Source organism: Phocoena sinus, chromosome X, assembly GCF_008692025.1.
Source record: "Phocoena sinus isolate mPhoSin1 chromosome X, mPhoSin1.pri, whole genome shotgun sequence".
Lineage (NCBI taxonomy): Eukaryota > Metazoa > Chordata > Mammalia > Artiodactyla > Phocoenidae > Phocoena > Phocoena sinus.
The window spans coordinates 39,643,098-39,659,044 of record NC_045784.1 but is presented as its reverse complement, the minus strand read 5'-3'; the positions used below and the strand labels follow the sequence as shown (position 1 = coordinate 39,659,044).

General features: G+C 41.6%; 1 protein-coding gene across 1 annotated transcript in view; it reads left to right on the top strand.

Moving 5' to 3' along the window:
* Nucleotides 1-15,947, top strand: part of EFHC2 (EF-hand domain containing 2) — a 203,591-nt gene that overhangs the window by 30,383 nt on the left and 157,261 nt on the right.

The following is a 15,947-nucleotide window of genomic DNA, read 5'->3' as shown; positions in this document are numbered from 1 at the left end:
TTTGCTTCATATATTTTGAGGTTCTGTTGTTTTGGTTTTGCTTCATATATTTTGAGGTTCTGTTGTTTTGTGCATACACATTTTTTTTTTAATGAATTTAATTATTTATTTATTTTTGGCTGCATTGGGTCTTCATTGCTGCATGTGGGCTTTCTCTAGTTGCAGTGAGCAGGGGCTACTCTTCGTTGTGGTGCGCAGGCTTCTTATTGCAGTGGCTTCTCTTGTTGCAGAGCATGGGCTCTAGGCACACGGGCTTCAGTAGTTGTGGCGTGTGGGCTCAGTAGTTGTGGCGCATGGGCTTAGTTGCTCCACAGCATGTGGAATCTTCCCGGACCAGGGCTTGAACCCGTGTCTTCTGCATTGGCAGGTGGGTTCTTAACCAGTGGGCCACCAGGGAAGTCTTGTGCATACACATTTAAGTTTGTTGTGTCTTCCTGGTGGATTGATTCTTTTATCATTATGTAATGTCCCTCTTTTCTCTAGTAATTTTCTTTGCTCTGAAGTCTAGGTTATCAGATACTGATATAGCCATTCTTGCTTTTTTAAAATTAGTGTTTCCCTGGTGTATTTTTTTCCATCCTTTTACTTCCAACTGACGTATATATTGAATTTGAAATGAGTTTCCTGTGTACAGCATGTAGTTTGTCATGCTTTTAAAATCTACTCTGCAAATCTCTATCTTTTGATTAATGTATTTATATCATTTACATTTAAGGTGATTGATTTGTTAATGCTTATGTCAGATATATTCTTATCTGTTTTCTGTTTCTTTGTTTCTCTTTTTTTACCTTCCTGTGGGTTACTGGGACTTTTTTTAGGATTCTATTTTGATTTATTTATAGTGTTTTTGAGTATATCTCTTAGTATAATTTTCATAGTGGTTGTTCTGGATATTGCAGTATATATGTGCAACTTCTATAGACTTTGGTCTATTGCTATCAGTGTTTTACCACTTCAAATGAAGTATGGAAACCTCACTTTCATTTAGGTACCTTTAATGTTTCCCACTTTTAAATATCATTGTCATGAGTATCAGATTATATTATAATTTTTGTCTTAATCCTTGATCTTGTGGCATCACGGACTGTTGATGCAGATGTTCAGATTCCAGTCCTAAAACACACCCAGCACAATTACACAGTCACCACCCCCTCCTACCATTGGGCTTCCATCATCCACTTACCTCACAGCTATGGGAAAAGGCTGCCTCTGTCCCTGAAAGTCTTTAGCAATTCATGAAGTATAGTTGGAAGCTGTGCTGCCCTTCTATCTCACCCCTCCACTCTGACCCAAGATTTTTTAATCCATAGGTCTTACCCTGAGTGGCCCATGGTTCCTAAAGCCCACAGATTCTTTGCTGGGGGAGAGGGAGGTCAGATGTGCCTGTTGTACTGTGTTGCAGGTGCTTTGTTTCTTGGTGCCACTTCCTTTGACCATCAACTTGCATCAGATGCTAGTATAGCCAGTATGTTATTACAGGAGTGCTGAACTTGGGTGTTACAAGGAGCTTACTTCAGCCTACATACTCCCAATGCGCGTGTGTGCGCGCGCGCGCACACACACACACACACACACACACACACACTCATGAACCTCCATCCCATGAACCACTCTCTGGTTTTACCTTGACGTAGACTTTCCTCCATAATATTCATAAGGCAGGTATTGGGACAGATCATGAACTTGTGGTTTCGTACTGCTCATGTATATACAACTCACAGCTGCCCTTAGCTTTTCTATTCTTCTAGTCTTATCAGTAGAATCAGTTGTCCCTCTCCATAAATTCTAGAATTAATCTCAAACATATCCCTTAAGTCAGTGAAGGTAATAAACTTTACTAATATTTGTTGTGCTCAAAGTTTGAGAAGATATTTATTTTTCTCAATGTATAAAGAAAATTACACTTTACATAGGTCACTTAATAATCTTATTCTGTTTTTTAAAAAAGGCATTGAAGGGCTTCCCTGGTGGCACAGTGGTTGAGAGTCCGCCTGCCGATGCAGGGGACGTGGGTTCGTGCCCCGGTCCGGGAAGATCCCACGTGCCGCAGAGAGGCTGGGCCTGTGAGCCATGGCCGCTGAGCCTGCGCGTCCGGAGCCTGTGCTCCGCAACAGGAGAGGCCACAACAGTGAGAGGCCCGTGTACCGCAAAAAAGAAAAAAAAAAAAAAAAAAGGCATTAAAGCACAGCTTTTAAAGACTAAATGCATTAATTTGTAACGCTTTCTACTGCAAGTAATGGAATACCTGACCAATAGAGGCTTAAACAAGCAGGGATTTATTTTTTTTAACCAAGCAGGAAGTCTGGAGGTAGGTGGCTGCTGGCATACATTTAAAGGCTCAACTTTGAGCCAGCATCTCTGCCATCCTCCTCACCTTCCTGCCATGATCCCAGGGTGGCCGCTGCAGCTCCAGGCATTATGTATACATCTCAAGGCAAGAAAAGGTGAGCTAGGGGCAGCATCACCTGCATTTGTCCCGTGGCTCAGGAGGACAAAAGCCTTTTCTAGAATCCCAGAACAGAATTCTGAAAAGGAGGCTGAGGAAACAAGTGGAGTATTTAGCCTTTTCTAGCTTCTAAATGTAGACCAGCAAGAGAGAAGGAATTTGGAAATGGATGTACTAATCAGCTACAATGAGCCAGTGATGTTAACTGACTTTGGGGGAAGTCTTTAGAATTCTTTTGATTGGTACTTTGAGTTGAATTATTTAGAGGAAAAAAACAGGACAGTGTTTTCTGAGGAAGGGGCTGCACATCTTTCTAGATCTTATCGATTTAATTTTAACTCTACTGATTTTTTTTTTTTTTTTTTTTTTTTGCGGTACGCGGGCTTCTCACTGTTGTGGCCTCTCCCGTTGCGGAGCACAGGCTGCGGACATGCAGGCTCAGCGGCCATGGCTCACGGGCCCAGTTGCTCCGCGGGATGTGGCATCTTCCCGGACCGGGGCACGAACCCGTGTCCCCTGCATCGGCAGGCGGACTCTCAACCGCTGCACCACCAGGGAAGCCCCCTACTCTACTGATTTAAATACATTATTATGTATATAAGACCAATCTTGTTATATTGACTTGAATGGCTAAGATTCATGGGCACAAAATTTTTTCAAGTTAGGTTTGGAAAGAGAGGAAAATTAGCTTAAAAATGTTGGAAGTTTTCTTTGACATGACTTTTTATTTTTACATTTAGGGTTTCTTTTTGAGTGATTTAGCTTTATTAATAAGTAATGATAGGTTTCATGCTCTTATGGTCCTAAGCTCTACCCAAGGCAATTTTGTTGTTATTTTCTCTGGGAGGTTCATGGTATTTGCTGAATGACTTCTTTTTCTCTATAAGAGTACAGAAAAGAAGAAAAGAGAAAATGAATTTCTGAAATAAATATGCTATGAAGGGAGAGAAAAAAACCTATTGATGGAGCAGAAGCAAACTAGTCTCAAACCTGATCAGGCAGGAATATCTAAGAGTGATAGTTTTAGATAATTCATAATTTCCATAAGCCGCAAAAAGTAGTTAGAAAAGTAAGTGTTGTTAATATATAGTAAAATATTAAATATTAACTGGCTTTCTTCAGGCCCCAAATTTTTAGTAACTTCTGGTGACTATAAAAGGGTATCTACAGTACTCTCTAATACCTGTTCTGCTCTTAAGGGATTGAGCCCAGGTCCAATTATCTGATCTGTTTCCTCTCTTCCATGTCATGGTGGTCATTCTCATTATTATGTTTGTCAAAAGCAAAAGTGGTAATTCTACCCTGATGACTTAAACAAGAGGAGATCTATTCCTTTTCTCTAAGAGAGCTCAGACAATGCAAGGCCTAATGCCTAAGGGCTCAGGCACTGAGTTTTCATCCTGGATTCACTATAGTAGTTGACTGATCTTGGACAAATTATGTAAACTCTGTTCCTGAGTATCCCCATCTATAAAATGGGGATAATGATAAAGCATACTCAGAGATTTGCTCTGAAAATTAAAAGAATTTAGTGCTTCTCAAGTACTTAGCGCACTGCTACACATGTCAGCTTTTATGGCTATGATAATGATATTCACATCTGCAAAGGTAGGCTTCTAGCTAATGGTGGCCCTAATGAGCTATCAGTTCTTACCAAGCACCTTATTCTTCTTGCCTTTGTCATGTGGTTGTCAAGCATCTGGGCTTTGGTCGCAGTCTAGATAGAAACAAAGAGACTCTGATGTGCTGAAGCTCTAAAAGAGAGATTATAAATGGATAAACAACTCCTGATACTGATGACTATAACCTGCTTCTCAGTTTGGGTTAGCTTTACGGTTTCTGTAGTCACCCTGGCAACTTACTGATTATTTATTAATCAATCCAGTCATGTGATAAAATTGCTCTTCCAATCTTTAGCAACAAGGAAGGGATGGTGGTACCAGCTATTAATTTGATGTGAAACATCAAGGAGAGTCCGGATTTGGCTGCTGCCTTTCCAGTAGTGGTGCCGTAAGTGGGATGGGACCCAAGGAGTTGAGATAGCAAGGAACACTGTATCTGTGGATAGTATGTTCCTGATTTTATCATTTGCTAAGACATTTGCCTAATTTCTTTGGACTGAGACTGAGCACCATTTCACAGTTACTAGGGCAAAGGGCAGGGTGACATGTGATCCTAAGAGATTATAATGGCAAATCTCGTGTGTGTGTGTGTGTGTGTGTGTGTGTGTGTGTGTGTGTGTGTGTATTGGGAGGGGCAAACATTTGAAACAGGTGCCCTATGGGCTTTTACATCATACCAAACAAATCCTCAAGCAATTAGTTTCTGAGGTATAGAATTTTGAATTGAAATTTCAAGTTAGAAATGGAATTTTGTATGCTATGCTGGTGAGAATAACAATAGAAATTGACATTACTGAACTTTAAAGAAGCATATGTGTATTGTTGATTTTGGGGCTTTGAATGTGTTACACAAACCAAGAGTTTTGGGAAGGATTTAGTAATAGTTCTTTTCATGTTAAAAAATATTTAAGAATTTGGTCTGGCTGATTTGATTTTATTTAGCAAAAGAATTGGAAATATTTAACAAGTATCCAGCTAATACTCTGCATAGAGAAATTGCTCATCACTTTAGCAGGAACTTGATTGAACTACCTTCTGAATTTTACACATTGTGGTTTCTCTTCAATTTTCATAGCATTGATAGATCTTATGTTTAAAGAAAAAGGCCCCATTGTACGGAGTACTTAGTCATTGTCACTAGCTGGACAAAAATGTACTGACAAGAGTTCAGAGCAGTTGTGTATGTGTATGGTTGGTGGGGGAGAATCCCTTTACTTCTTCCAGTCCCTTCTCTTTCCCTTGCTGCTGTGAGGGTGACCAGGAAAGGGAAGGCCAGCCTTGCTGAGGGCTCTTCAAGTTCAGTCCACTGTTTTAGTTTCAGAAATTTCAGAAGTGAGAAATTCAGCCAGTGCTGTTATGGCCATGCTTGGGAGCTGTAGCAATATATAGGCTAAGGAGCCAGGTGCAAGAAGTACTTCGTCCCCCTTATTGCTTTTTCTGCTCTCCTCCCTACCCCTTCCAAAGTGGAAGTGAGGTTGGCATGAAACTTGCAAGTCACTTCCCACCATTCTTCCTTTCTTTTTTTTTTTTGCGGTACACGGGCCTCTCACTGTTGTGGCCTCTCCCATTGCGGAGCACAGGCTCCAGACGCACAGGCTCCGTGGCCATGGCTCACGGGCCCAGCCGCTCCGCGGCATGTGGGATCTTCCCGGACCGGGGCACGAACCCATGTCCCCTGCATCGGCAGGCAGACTCTCAACCACTGCACCACCAGGGAAGCCCATTCTTCCTTTCTTAACACATCCAATCACAGATGTTGGTTTCTTTACCTGCTGTCTACTGTAGCAGTGCTACTCCAAGTATGGTGTTTGTTTGTGACATTGGGAGTCTTTAGAAACTTATATAGCAATATGACCTTGCCATGATATCCAAGGGTGTGATTTAGTGGGCTTGTAAGTTTTTATGTCTTTGTTTCAGTTTTTTATAATGAATTTTATTGTATTTTATAAAAGTGTGGGTCTGAAATGATTTGGGAAAAGAAACAATCAAACTTGCCCTTCCTCAATAATAGTTTGCATGTCCTTGTCCTATAGGATGTCCCTTCCTTCCCATTCCCATTGTCTTCACACTTGTGCAGGCCTTTCTCACCTTGTGCCTGCTCAGCTGCACTAGCAGCTTGCCTCGTCTGCCTACTTCTCACCTCTCGTTCAAATCCATCATTTTTTTAATGCGAGGTGCGAAGAGGTGAATTAATTATATTCCTCCATTTATGGCCCAATATCATCATTGATCTGTGCAAGGTCTCTCTCTTATTTTATGTATTTTTGTTCCTCATCATTCCCAACCCCTAGTCTCATTCCCTTTCCACTTTATACAGGCTTCCATACAGATGTCTTTGATGCGCATTCTTGAATCTGCATGTGTTCTTAAAAAATATGTAGCATTATTTTTTGTTCTTAAAAGATGTATAAATGTTATTGTATGCTACAGATACCATTTTTCACCCAATGATATGTTTTAAGGATCTGTTTTGCTATATGTACATCTGGTGCTATATGTCCTCCCCAAATCCATATATAGAAGCCCTAACCCTGCAGCGTGATGGTATTTGGAGATGGGACCTTAGGAGGTCATTAGGTTTAGATGAGGTCATGACAGTGGGGCTTCCATGATGAAATTCATGCCCTTATGAAAAAGACACCAGAGAGCTTGCTCTCTCTCTCACTGCCCTGTGAGGACACAGTGAGAAATTGGCAGTCTGCAAACCAAGAATAGAACCCTCACTGGGCAACTGAATTGGCCTGGCCAGCACCTTTATCTTGAACTGTGAGAAATCAGTTTCTGTTGTTTCAGCCTCCTAGTCTATGATATTTTGTTACGGCAGCCTAAGCTAATACATCTGGTTTATTGCTTCAAAGCAATGAAGTGAAGTGAAGTGAAAATCCACCATAGAGTACTTATCCATTAAACCATATATATATATGTATTTTTTTTACATCTTTATTGGAGTATAATTGCTTTACAATGGTGTGTTAGTTTCTGCTTTATAACAAAGTGAATCAGCTATACATATACATATATTCCCATATCTCTTCCCTCTTGCGTCTCCCTCCCTCCCACCCTCCCTATCCCACCCCTCCAGGCGGTCACAAAGCACCAAGCTGATCTCCCTGTGCTATGCGGCTGCTTCCCACTAGCTATCTACCTTACGTTTCGTAGTGTATATATGTCCATGCTTCTCTCTTGCTTTGTTACATCTTACCCTTCCCGCTCCCCATATCCTCAAGTTCATTCTCTAGTGGGTCTGTATCCTTATTCCTGTCTTACCCCTAGGTTCTTCATGACATATTTTCCCCTTAAATTCCATATATATGTGTTAGCATTCGATATTTGTCTCTCTCTTTCTGACTTACTTCACTCTGTATGACAGACTTTAGGTCTATCCACCTCATTACAAACAGCTCAATTTCGTTTCTTTTTATGGCTGAGTAATATTCCATTGTATATATGTGCCACATCTTCTTTATCCGTTCGTCCGATGATGGACACTTAGGTTGTTTCCATCTCCGGGCTATTGTAAATAGAGCTGCAATGAACATTTTGGTACATGATTCCTTTTGCATTATAGTTTTCTCAGGGTATATGCCCAGTAGTGGGATTGCTGGGTCATATGGTGGTTCTTTTTGTAGTTTTTTAAGGAACCTCCATACTGTTCTCCACAGTGGCTGTACCAATTCACATTCCCACCAGCAGTGCAGGAGTGTTCCCTTTTCTCCACACCCTCTCCAGCATTTATTGTTTCTAGATTTTTTGATGATGGCCATTCTGACTGGTGTGAGATGATATTTCATTGTAGTTTTGATTTGCATTTCCCTAATGATTAATGATGTTGAGCATTCTTTCATGTGTTTTTTTGTTATTGAGCTGCATGAGCTGCTTATAAATTTTGGAAAATAATCCTTTGTCAGTTGCTTCATTTGCAAATATTTTCTCCCATTCTGAGGGTTGTCTTTTGGTCTTGGTTATGGTTTCCTTTGCTGTGCAAAAGCTTTGAAGTTTCATTAGGTCCCATTTGTTTATTTTTGTTTTTATTTCCATTTCTCTAGGAGGTGGGTCAAAAAGGATCTTGCTGTGATTTATGTCAGAGTGTTCTGCCTATGTTTTCCTCTAAGAGTTTGATAGTTTCTGGCCTTACATTTAGGTCTTTAATCCATTTTGAGCTTATTTTTGTGTATGGTGTTAGGGAGTGATCTAATCTCATACTTTTACGTGTACCTGTCCAGTTTTCCGAGCACCACTTATTGAAGAGGCTGTCCTTTCTCCACTGTACATTCCTGCCTCCTTTATCAAAGATAAGGTGACCATATATGCGTGGGTTTATCTCTAGGCTTTCTATCCTGTTCCATTGATCTATCTTTCTGTTTTTGTGCCACTACCATACTGTCTTGATTACTGTAGCTTTGTAATATAGTCTGAAGTCAGGGAGCCTGATTCCTCCAGCTCCATTTTTCGTTCTCAAGATTGCTTTGGCTATTCGGGGTCTTCTGTGTTTCCATACAAATTGTGAAATTTTTTGTTCTAGTTCTCTGAAAAATGCCAGTGGTAGTTTGATAGGGATTGCATTGAATCTGTAGATTGCTTTGGGTAGTAGAATCGTTTTCACAATGTTGATTCTTCCAATCCAAGAACATGGTATATCTCTCCATCTATTTGTATCATCTTTAATTTCTTTCATCAGTGTCTTATAATTTTCTGCATACAGGTCTTTTGTCTCCTTAGGTAGGTTTATTCCTAGATATTTTATTCTTTTTGTTGCAATGGTAAATGGGAGTGTTTTCTTGATTTCACTTTCAGATTTTTCATCATTAGTGTATAGGAATGCAAGAGATTTCTGTGCATTAATTTTCTATCCTGCTACTTTGCCAAATTCATTGATTAGCTCTAGTAGTTTTCTGGTAGCATCTTTAGGATTCTGTATGTATGGTATCATGTCATCTGCAAACAGTGACGGCTTTACTTCTTCTTTTCCGGTTTGGATTCCTTTTATTTTCTTTTCTTCTCTGATTGCTGTGGCTAAAACTTCCAGAACTATGTTGAATAAGAGCGGTGATAGTGGGCAACCTTGTCTTGGTCCTGATCTTAGTGGAAATGCTTTCAGTTTTTCACCATTGAGGATGATGTTCGCTGTGGGTTTGTCACATATGGCCTTTATTATGTTGAGGAAAGTTCCCTCTATGCCTACTTTCTGCAGGGTTTTTATCATAAATGGGTGTTGAATTTTGTCAAAAGCTTTCTCTGCATCTATTGAGATGATCATATGGTTTTTCTCCTTCAATTTGTTAATCTGGTGTATCACGTTGATTGATTTGCATATATTGAAGAATCCTTGCATTCCTGGAATAACCCCACTTGATCATGGTGTATGATCCTTTTAATGTGCTGTTGGATTCTGTTTGCTAGTAGTTTGTTGAGGATTTTTGCATCTATGTTCATCAGTGATATTGGCCTGTAGTTTTCTTTCTTTGTGACATCCTTGTCTGGTTTTGGTATCAAGGTGATGGTGGCCTTATAGAATGAGTTTGGGAGTGTTCCTCCCTCTGCTATATTTTGGAAGAGTTTGAGAAGGATACGTGTTAGCTCTTCTCTAAATGTTTGATAGAATGCACCTGTGAAGCCATCTGGTCCTGGGCTTTCGTTTGTTGGAAGATTTTTAATCACATTTTCAATTTCAGTGCTTGTGATTGGTCTGTTTATATTTTCTATTTCTTCCTGATTCAGTCTTGGCAGGTTGTGCATTTCTAAGAATTTGTCCATTTCTTCCAGGTTGTCCATTTTAGTGGCATAGAGTTGCTTGTAGTAATCTCTCATGATCTTTTGTATTTGTGCAGTGTCAGTTGTTACTTCTCCTTTTTCATTTCTAATTCTATTGATTTGAGTCTTCTCCTTTTTTTTCTTGATGAGTCTGGCTAATGGTTTATCAATTTTGTTTTGTTTATCTTCTCAAAGAACCAGCTTTTAGTTTTATTGATCTTTGCTATCGTTTCCTTTATTTCTTTTTCATTTATTTCTGATCTGATTTTTATGATTTCTTTCCTTCTGCTAACTTTGGGGTATTTTTGTTCTTCTTTCTCTAATTGCTTTAGGTGCAAGGTTTGTTTGTTTATTCGAGATGTTTCCTGTTTCTTAAGGTGGGCTTGTATTGCTATAAACTTCCCTCTTAGAACTGCTTTTGCTGCCTCCCATAGGTTTTGGGATGCATACACAGAAGCATACGTATACACACTCACAAAAAGAGGAAAAGGGGAAAAAATCATAAATCTTGCTCTCAGAGTCCACCTCCTCAATTTGAGATGATTCGTTGTCTATTCATGTATTCCACAGATGCAGGGTACCTCAAGTTGATTGTGGAGCTCTAACCCGCTGCTTCTGAGGCTGCTGGGAGAGATTTCCCTTTCTCCTTTGTTCGCACAGCTCCCGGGGCTCAGCTTTGGATTTGGCCCCGCTTTGCATGTAGGTCGCCGGAGGGCGTCTGTTCTTCGCTCAGACAGTACGGGGTTAAAGGAGCAGCTGCTTTGGGGGCTCTGGCTCACTCAGCCCGGGGGGGAGGGAGGGGCACGGAGTTCAGGGTGGGCCTGCAGCGGCAGAGGTCGGCATGATGTTGCACCAGCCTGAGACGCGCTGTGCATTCTCCCGGGGAAGTTGTCCTTGGATCCCGGGACCCTGGCAGTGGCGGGCTGCACAGGCTCCCCGGAAGGGGGCTGTGGACAGTGACCCGTGCTTGCACACTGTCCTCTTGGAGGCGGCAGCAACAGGCCTAGCATCCCATGCCCGTCTCTGGGGTCCGCGCTTTTAGCCACAGCTTGCGCCCGTCTCTGGAGCTCCTCCTAGCAGCGCCCTCAATCCCCTCCCCATGTGCACCAGGAAACCAAGAGGGAAGAAAAAGTCTCTTCCCTCTTCGGCAGCTCTAGACCCTTCCCCGGACTCCCTCTCAGCCAGCCGCGGTGCACTAACCCCCTGGAGGCTGTGTTCACGCCGCCAGCCCCAGTCCTCTCCAGGCGCTCCAACCGAATCCCAAGCCCCAGCTTCCAGCCCCGCCCGCCCCGGCAGGTGAGCAGACAAGCCTCTCGGGCTGGTGAGTGCGGGTCGGCACCGATCCTCTGTGCGGGAATCTCTCCGCTTTGCCCTCCGCACCCCTGTTGCTGTGCTCTCCTCTGCAGCTCCGAAGCTTCCCGCCTCCGCCACCCGCAGTCTCCACCCGCGAAGGGGCTTCCCAGTGTGTGGACACTTTTCCTCCTTCACAGCTCCCTCCCACTGGTGCAGGTCCCGTGCCTATCCTTTTGTCTCTGTTTATTCTTTTTTCTTTTGCCCTACCCAGGTACGTGGGGAGTTTCTTGCCTTTTGGGAGGTCTGAGGTCTTCTGCCAGCATTCAGTAGGTGTTCTGTAGGAGTTAGTTGTTCCACGTGTAGATGTATTTCTGGTGTATCTGTGGGGAGGAAGGTGATCTCCGCGTCTTACTCTTCCTCCATCTTCCCATAAGCCCCTAAACCATATTTTCTTATCCATTTCCTCCACATGAATATCTAGCTTGCCTGCCTCCAACTTTCCCAAAATATTGGGTTGGCCAAAAAGTTCATTTGGGTTTTTCCACAATGTTACAGAAAAACCTGAACGAAATTTTTGGCCAACCCAATACCATTGCACATTCTCATATATGTCCATTTACTGGCTACTGTGAGAATTTCTCTGAGATACATATCCAGGAGTGGGATTCGTGAATCATAGGGAATACACATCCTTAGTTTTGCCAAGTAGTACCACATTGCTTTCCAGAATGGCAGTTAACTCTCCCATCAGCAAAACATTAGGGTTCCTATTTCCCTCCTCTCCTGTCTAATTCATCCCATTCCTCCAGGCCCAAGGCAGTATCCAACTACCTGCAGGACCTCAACACTACTACTCCAGCCCATCAGTTTATGGCTCTAGGTAGATAAACTTACCAGAGCTTAGGGTCAATGAGCTTAGATTCAGGTGCAGGCTCCACTAGTTACCATATAACCGTGGGTGTGCTAGCCTACTTGTCTCTGCCTTGGTTTCCTCATTGGTAAAATGGCAGTGATAATGCATATCAAATAGATTTGTGATGGTAAAATCAGGTAATGTATATAAAGCCCTTAGTAAAGGGTCTAGGTCATAGTAACTGGTCGAAAATGGTAGCTGTACTGCTTCCTAGTTGTTTTATATATATCTAAATCTTGGCTCATCAGTAAGAGAGTGGGTTTCCTCTTCAAGGCAGGGGTGGAGTTTTATGCTTGTTTTATAGTAGCATATCTGGGGACTTCCCTGGTGGCGCAGTTCTTAAGAATCTGCCTGCCAATGCAGGGGACACGGGTTCGAGCCCTGGTCCGGGAAGATCCCACATGCTGTGGAGCAACTAAGCCCGTGCACCACAACTACTGAGCCTGTGCTCTAGAGCCCGTGAGCCACAATGACTGAGCCCACGTGCCACAACTACTGAGCCCACGTGCCACAACTACTGAGCCTGCACTCTAGAGCCTGTACTCCACAAGAGAAGCCATCGCCATGAGAAGCCTGTGCACCACACCGCACCACAAAGAAGAGTAGCCCCCACTCACTGCAACTAGAGAAAGCCCACGTGCAGCAACGAAGACTCAACGCAGCCAAAAAAAAAAAACTGTATGGAGCTAAAACATAATTTTAAGTAGCATGACTGGCACAAAGCTAGGAATATAGTAAATATAGTAACAAACATTTGTTGGTTTGACCCGAGGTGAGTTTGTGATTACCTGAAATTACTTGCTTTAAAAGGGGGAACATTGTAAAATTCTATGTTATTCCTCCATTCATTTTAACCAACCCGACTGTTGCTTTGCTGTGGTGATGTGGGACTGACTTGTGGTAAACTGAGTGTGCGCGTGTGTGTGTGTGTGTGTGTGTGTGTGTGTCGGGGGAGTGGGGTGGTGGTGGAGGTTGTGGCAATGGATTCTCTGTGGGACAGAGCCAGGCTGCAGGTCACCGTCCTAACCGCTGCCTCTAGCTTTCCTCCCACAGCCTTCGAGCTGGGCTGTTCCTCTGCCCAGGGCAGCTGTAGTGGCCCCGGCTCTCCTGGGCAAGGCTGCTCAGGCTCTTCCCCATTCTTCCAGGCTGTCTTCACTATAAGAGGAAAGGAGGTCTTGTCTTTTCCTCTTAATATTGAGTATTTAATTTTTAGTTTTGTTGAGGTGTAATTGACATGTAACATTATATGAGTTGCAGGTATGCAATGTAATGATTTGATAGTTGTATATATTGCAAAATGATCACAGTAAGTCTAGTTAGGTCCACCACCACACATAGTTACAAGTTTTTATTTTCTGGTGATGAGAACTTTTCAGATTTACTCTCTTAGCCACTTTCAAATATACAGTAATTATTACCTGTAGTCACCATGCTGTGCATTACATCCCGAGGACTTACTTATTTTATAACTGGAAGTTTGTACCTTTTGATCCCCTTCACCCATTTTGCCCACTCCCCACCCTCCACCTCTGACAACCACCAGTCTGTTCTCTGTATCTATGAGCTTGCTTTCTGGAATTTTTTAATTTGATTTTTTTGGTAAGATTCCACATGTAAGTGAGATCATATGATATTTGTCTTTTTCTGTCTGTCTTATTTCACTTAGCATAATGCCCTCGAGGTCCGTCCATGTTGTGGCAGGATTTCATTTTTTTATGGCTGAATAATATCCATTGTATATACATATATACACCACATTTTCTTTATTCATTCATTGTCAGTGGCCACTTAGGTTGTTTCTGTGTTTTGGCTATTGTAAAGAATGCTGCAGGTGGACGTGTGGTGCACATATCATTTCAAATTAGTGTTTCCGTTTTCTTTGGATAAATACCCAGAAGTGGAATTGCTGAGTCATATGGTAGTTCTATTTTTAATTGTTTAAAGAACTTCCATACACACCAATTTATATTCCCACCAACAGTGCACAAGGATTCCCTTTTCTCCACATCCTTGCCAACACTTGTTATTTCTTATCTTTTTGACAGTAACCATCCCAACAGGTATGTGGTGATATCTCATTGTGGGTTTGCTTTGCATTTCCCTGATGACTAGTGATGTTGAGCATCTTTTCATGTACCTGTTGGCCATTTGTATGTCTTCTTTGGAAAAACGTGTATTCAGATCCTCTGTCCATTTTTTAATCACACTTTTTTTTTGCCATTGAGTTGTATGAGTTCTTTATATATTTTGGATATTAACTCGTTATCAGATATATTATTTGCAAATATTTTACCTCATTTCATAGGTTGCCTTGAAACAAAGTATTTTCAAACGTCCTTTCAGAATTCCTGCCAATGCGTCATGCTTTGCAGGAGGCTATCGCTCTGGCGTATATAATCCTGGCAAAGTATAAAGTTCAAGAAGCAAATTCAGGATACTGGTTACCTCTGGAGAGGGAGGCAAGGGGCGTGAACTCTGAGAGAGGGCTTTATTTGTTTCTTTTTTTAATATTTTAATTTCATTGGAGTGTAGTTGATTTACAATGTTGTGTTAGTTTCAGGTATACAGCAAAGTGATTCAGATTCTTTCCTCATATAGGTTATCACAGAATATTGAGTAGAGTTCCCTGTGCTATTTATACAGTAGGTCCTTGTTGGTTATCTATCTTATATATAGTAGTATTTGTATGTTCATCTACAAGTATCATATATCACTCATATGTGGAATTTAATTTAAAAAAGATACAAATGAACTTATTTACAAAACAGAAACAGACAGATATCGAAATCAGGAGCTTGGGATAAGAGAGTGCTTTAATTGTATCTGAAATGTTTTATATTTTATACAGGGCTGTGGTGTACATGGATGTTCATGATATGATATGCATATGATACAACAAATATCATATATCATAATAAATATATACGATCTTTATTGTATCATATATATTACCTTGGATATTATATTAACTTGAATATGCTGCTTATTTCCATGCTTATATTATCCATAAATAATACTGTATTTTTGAATGTTTTCAGACTTTATGTAAGTGAAATGATCAAATTTTGTGTGCCTTTCTACTACCTATTTTTGCTTGACATTTTTTTGAGATTTGTCCGTATCGATGCATATAATTTTAGACCTCTGTATTAATATTAATTGAGGTATCTTTTTTGCTATTGATGGACATTTAGATTGTTTCCTATTTTTCACTCTTACCAACACTGCTGTAACAAATAATCTGATCTATAGCTCCTCATGCACGGTGCAAAAGATATTTAAAGGCTTTCCTGGTGGCACAGTGGTTGAGAGTCCGCCTGCCGATGCAGGGGACACGGGTTCGTGCCCCGGTCCGGGAAGATCCCACATGCCGCGGAGCGGCTGGGCCCGTGAGCCATGGCCTCTGAGCCTGCACGTCCGGAGCCTGTGCTCAGCAACGGGAGAGGCCAGAGCAGTGAGAGGCCCACATACCGCAAAAAAAAAAATTTAGGAGTGGACTTGCTAGGCCTCAGGGCATATACACCTTTCACTTTGCTAGGTATTGCCATATCTTTCCTCAGAGGGATTTTTCTGTTTTACTTTCCTACTAGCAGTGCCTGCATGTTGGTGTTGGCCCACATTTTGCCAGTCCTTGGTAGCATTATCTAGGCTTTGCCCTCTCTGCCCAGATCCTCAGAAAAGATGGGAGGGGAGTGGAGAAGAGGGAGAGCAAGGTTCTACAATTAGGAGGAGAATGTCAGCTCTGACGAATTTCCTGTGACATTTACTTTAATGAGGAAAAGATTATATTCTCTGTTTTGATGAAAATAATATTTAGACTTCTGTGGGAAAACTGTTACATTTTTACTCTGAAGTAGAGGAGTTTTTTTTTTTCCTGTTTACATTCTTGGCAAGTAAGTAGAATAGACCAATTAGCAAGCTA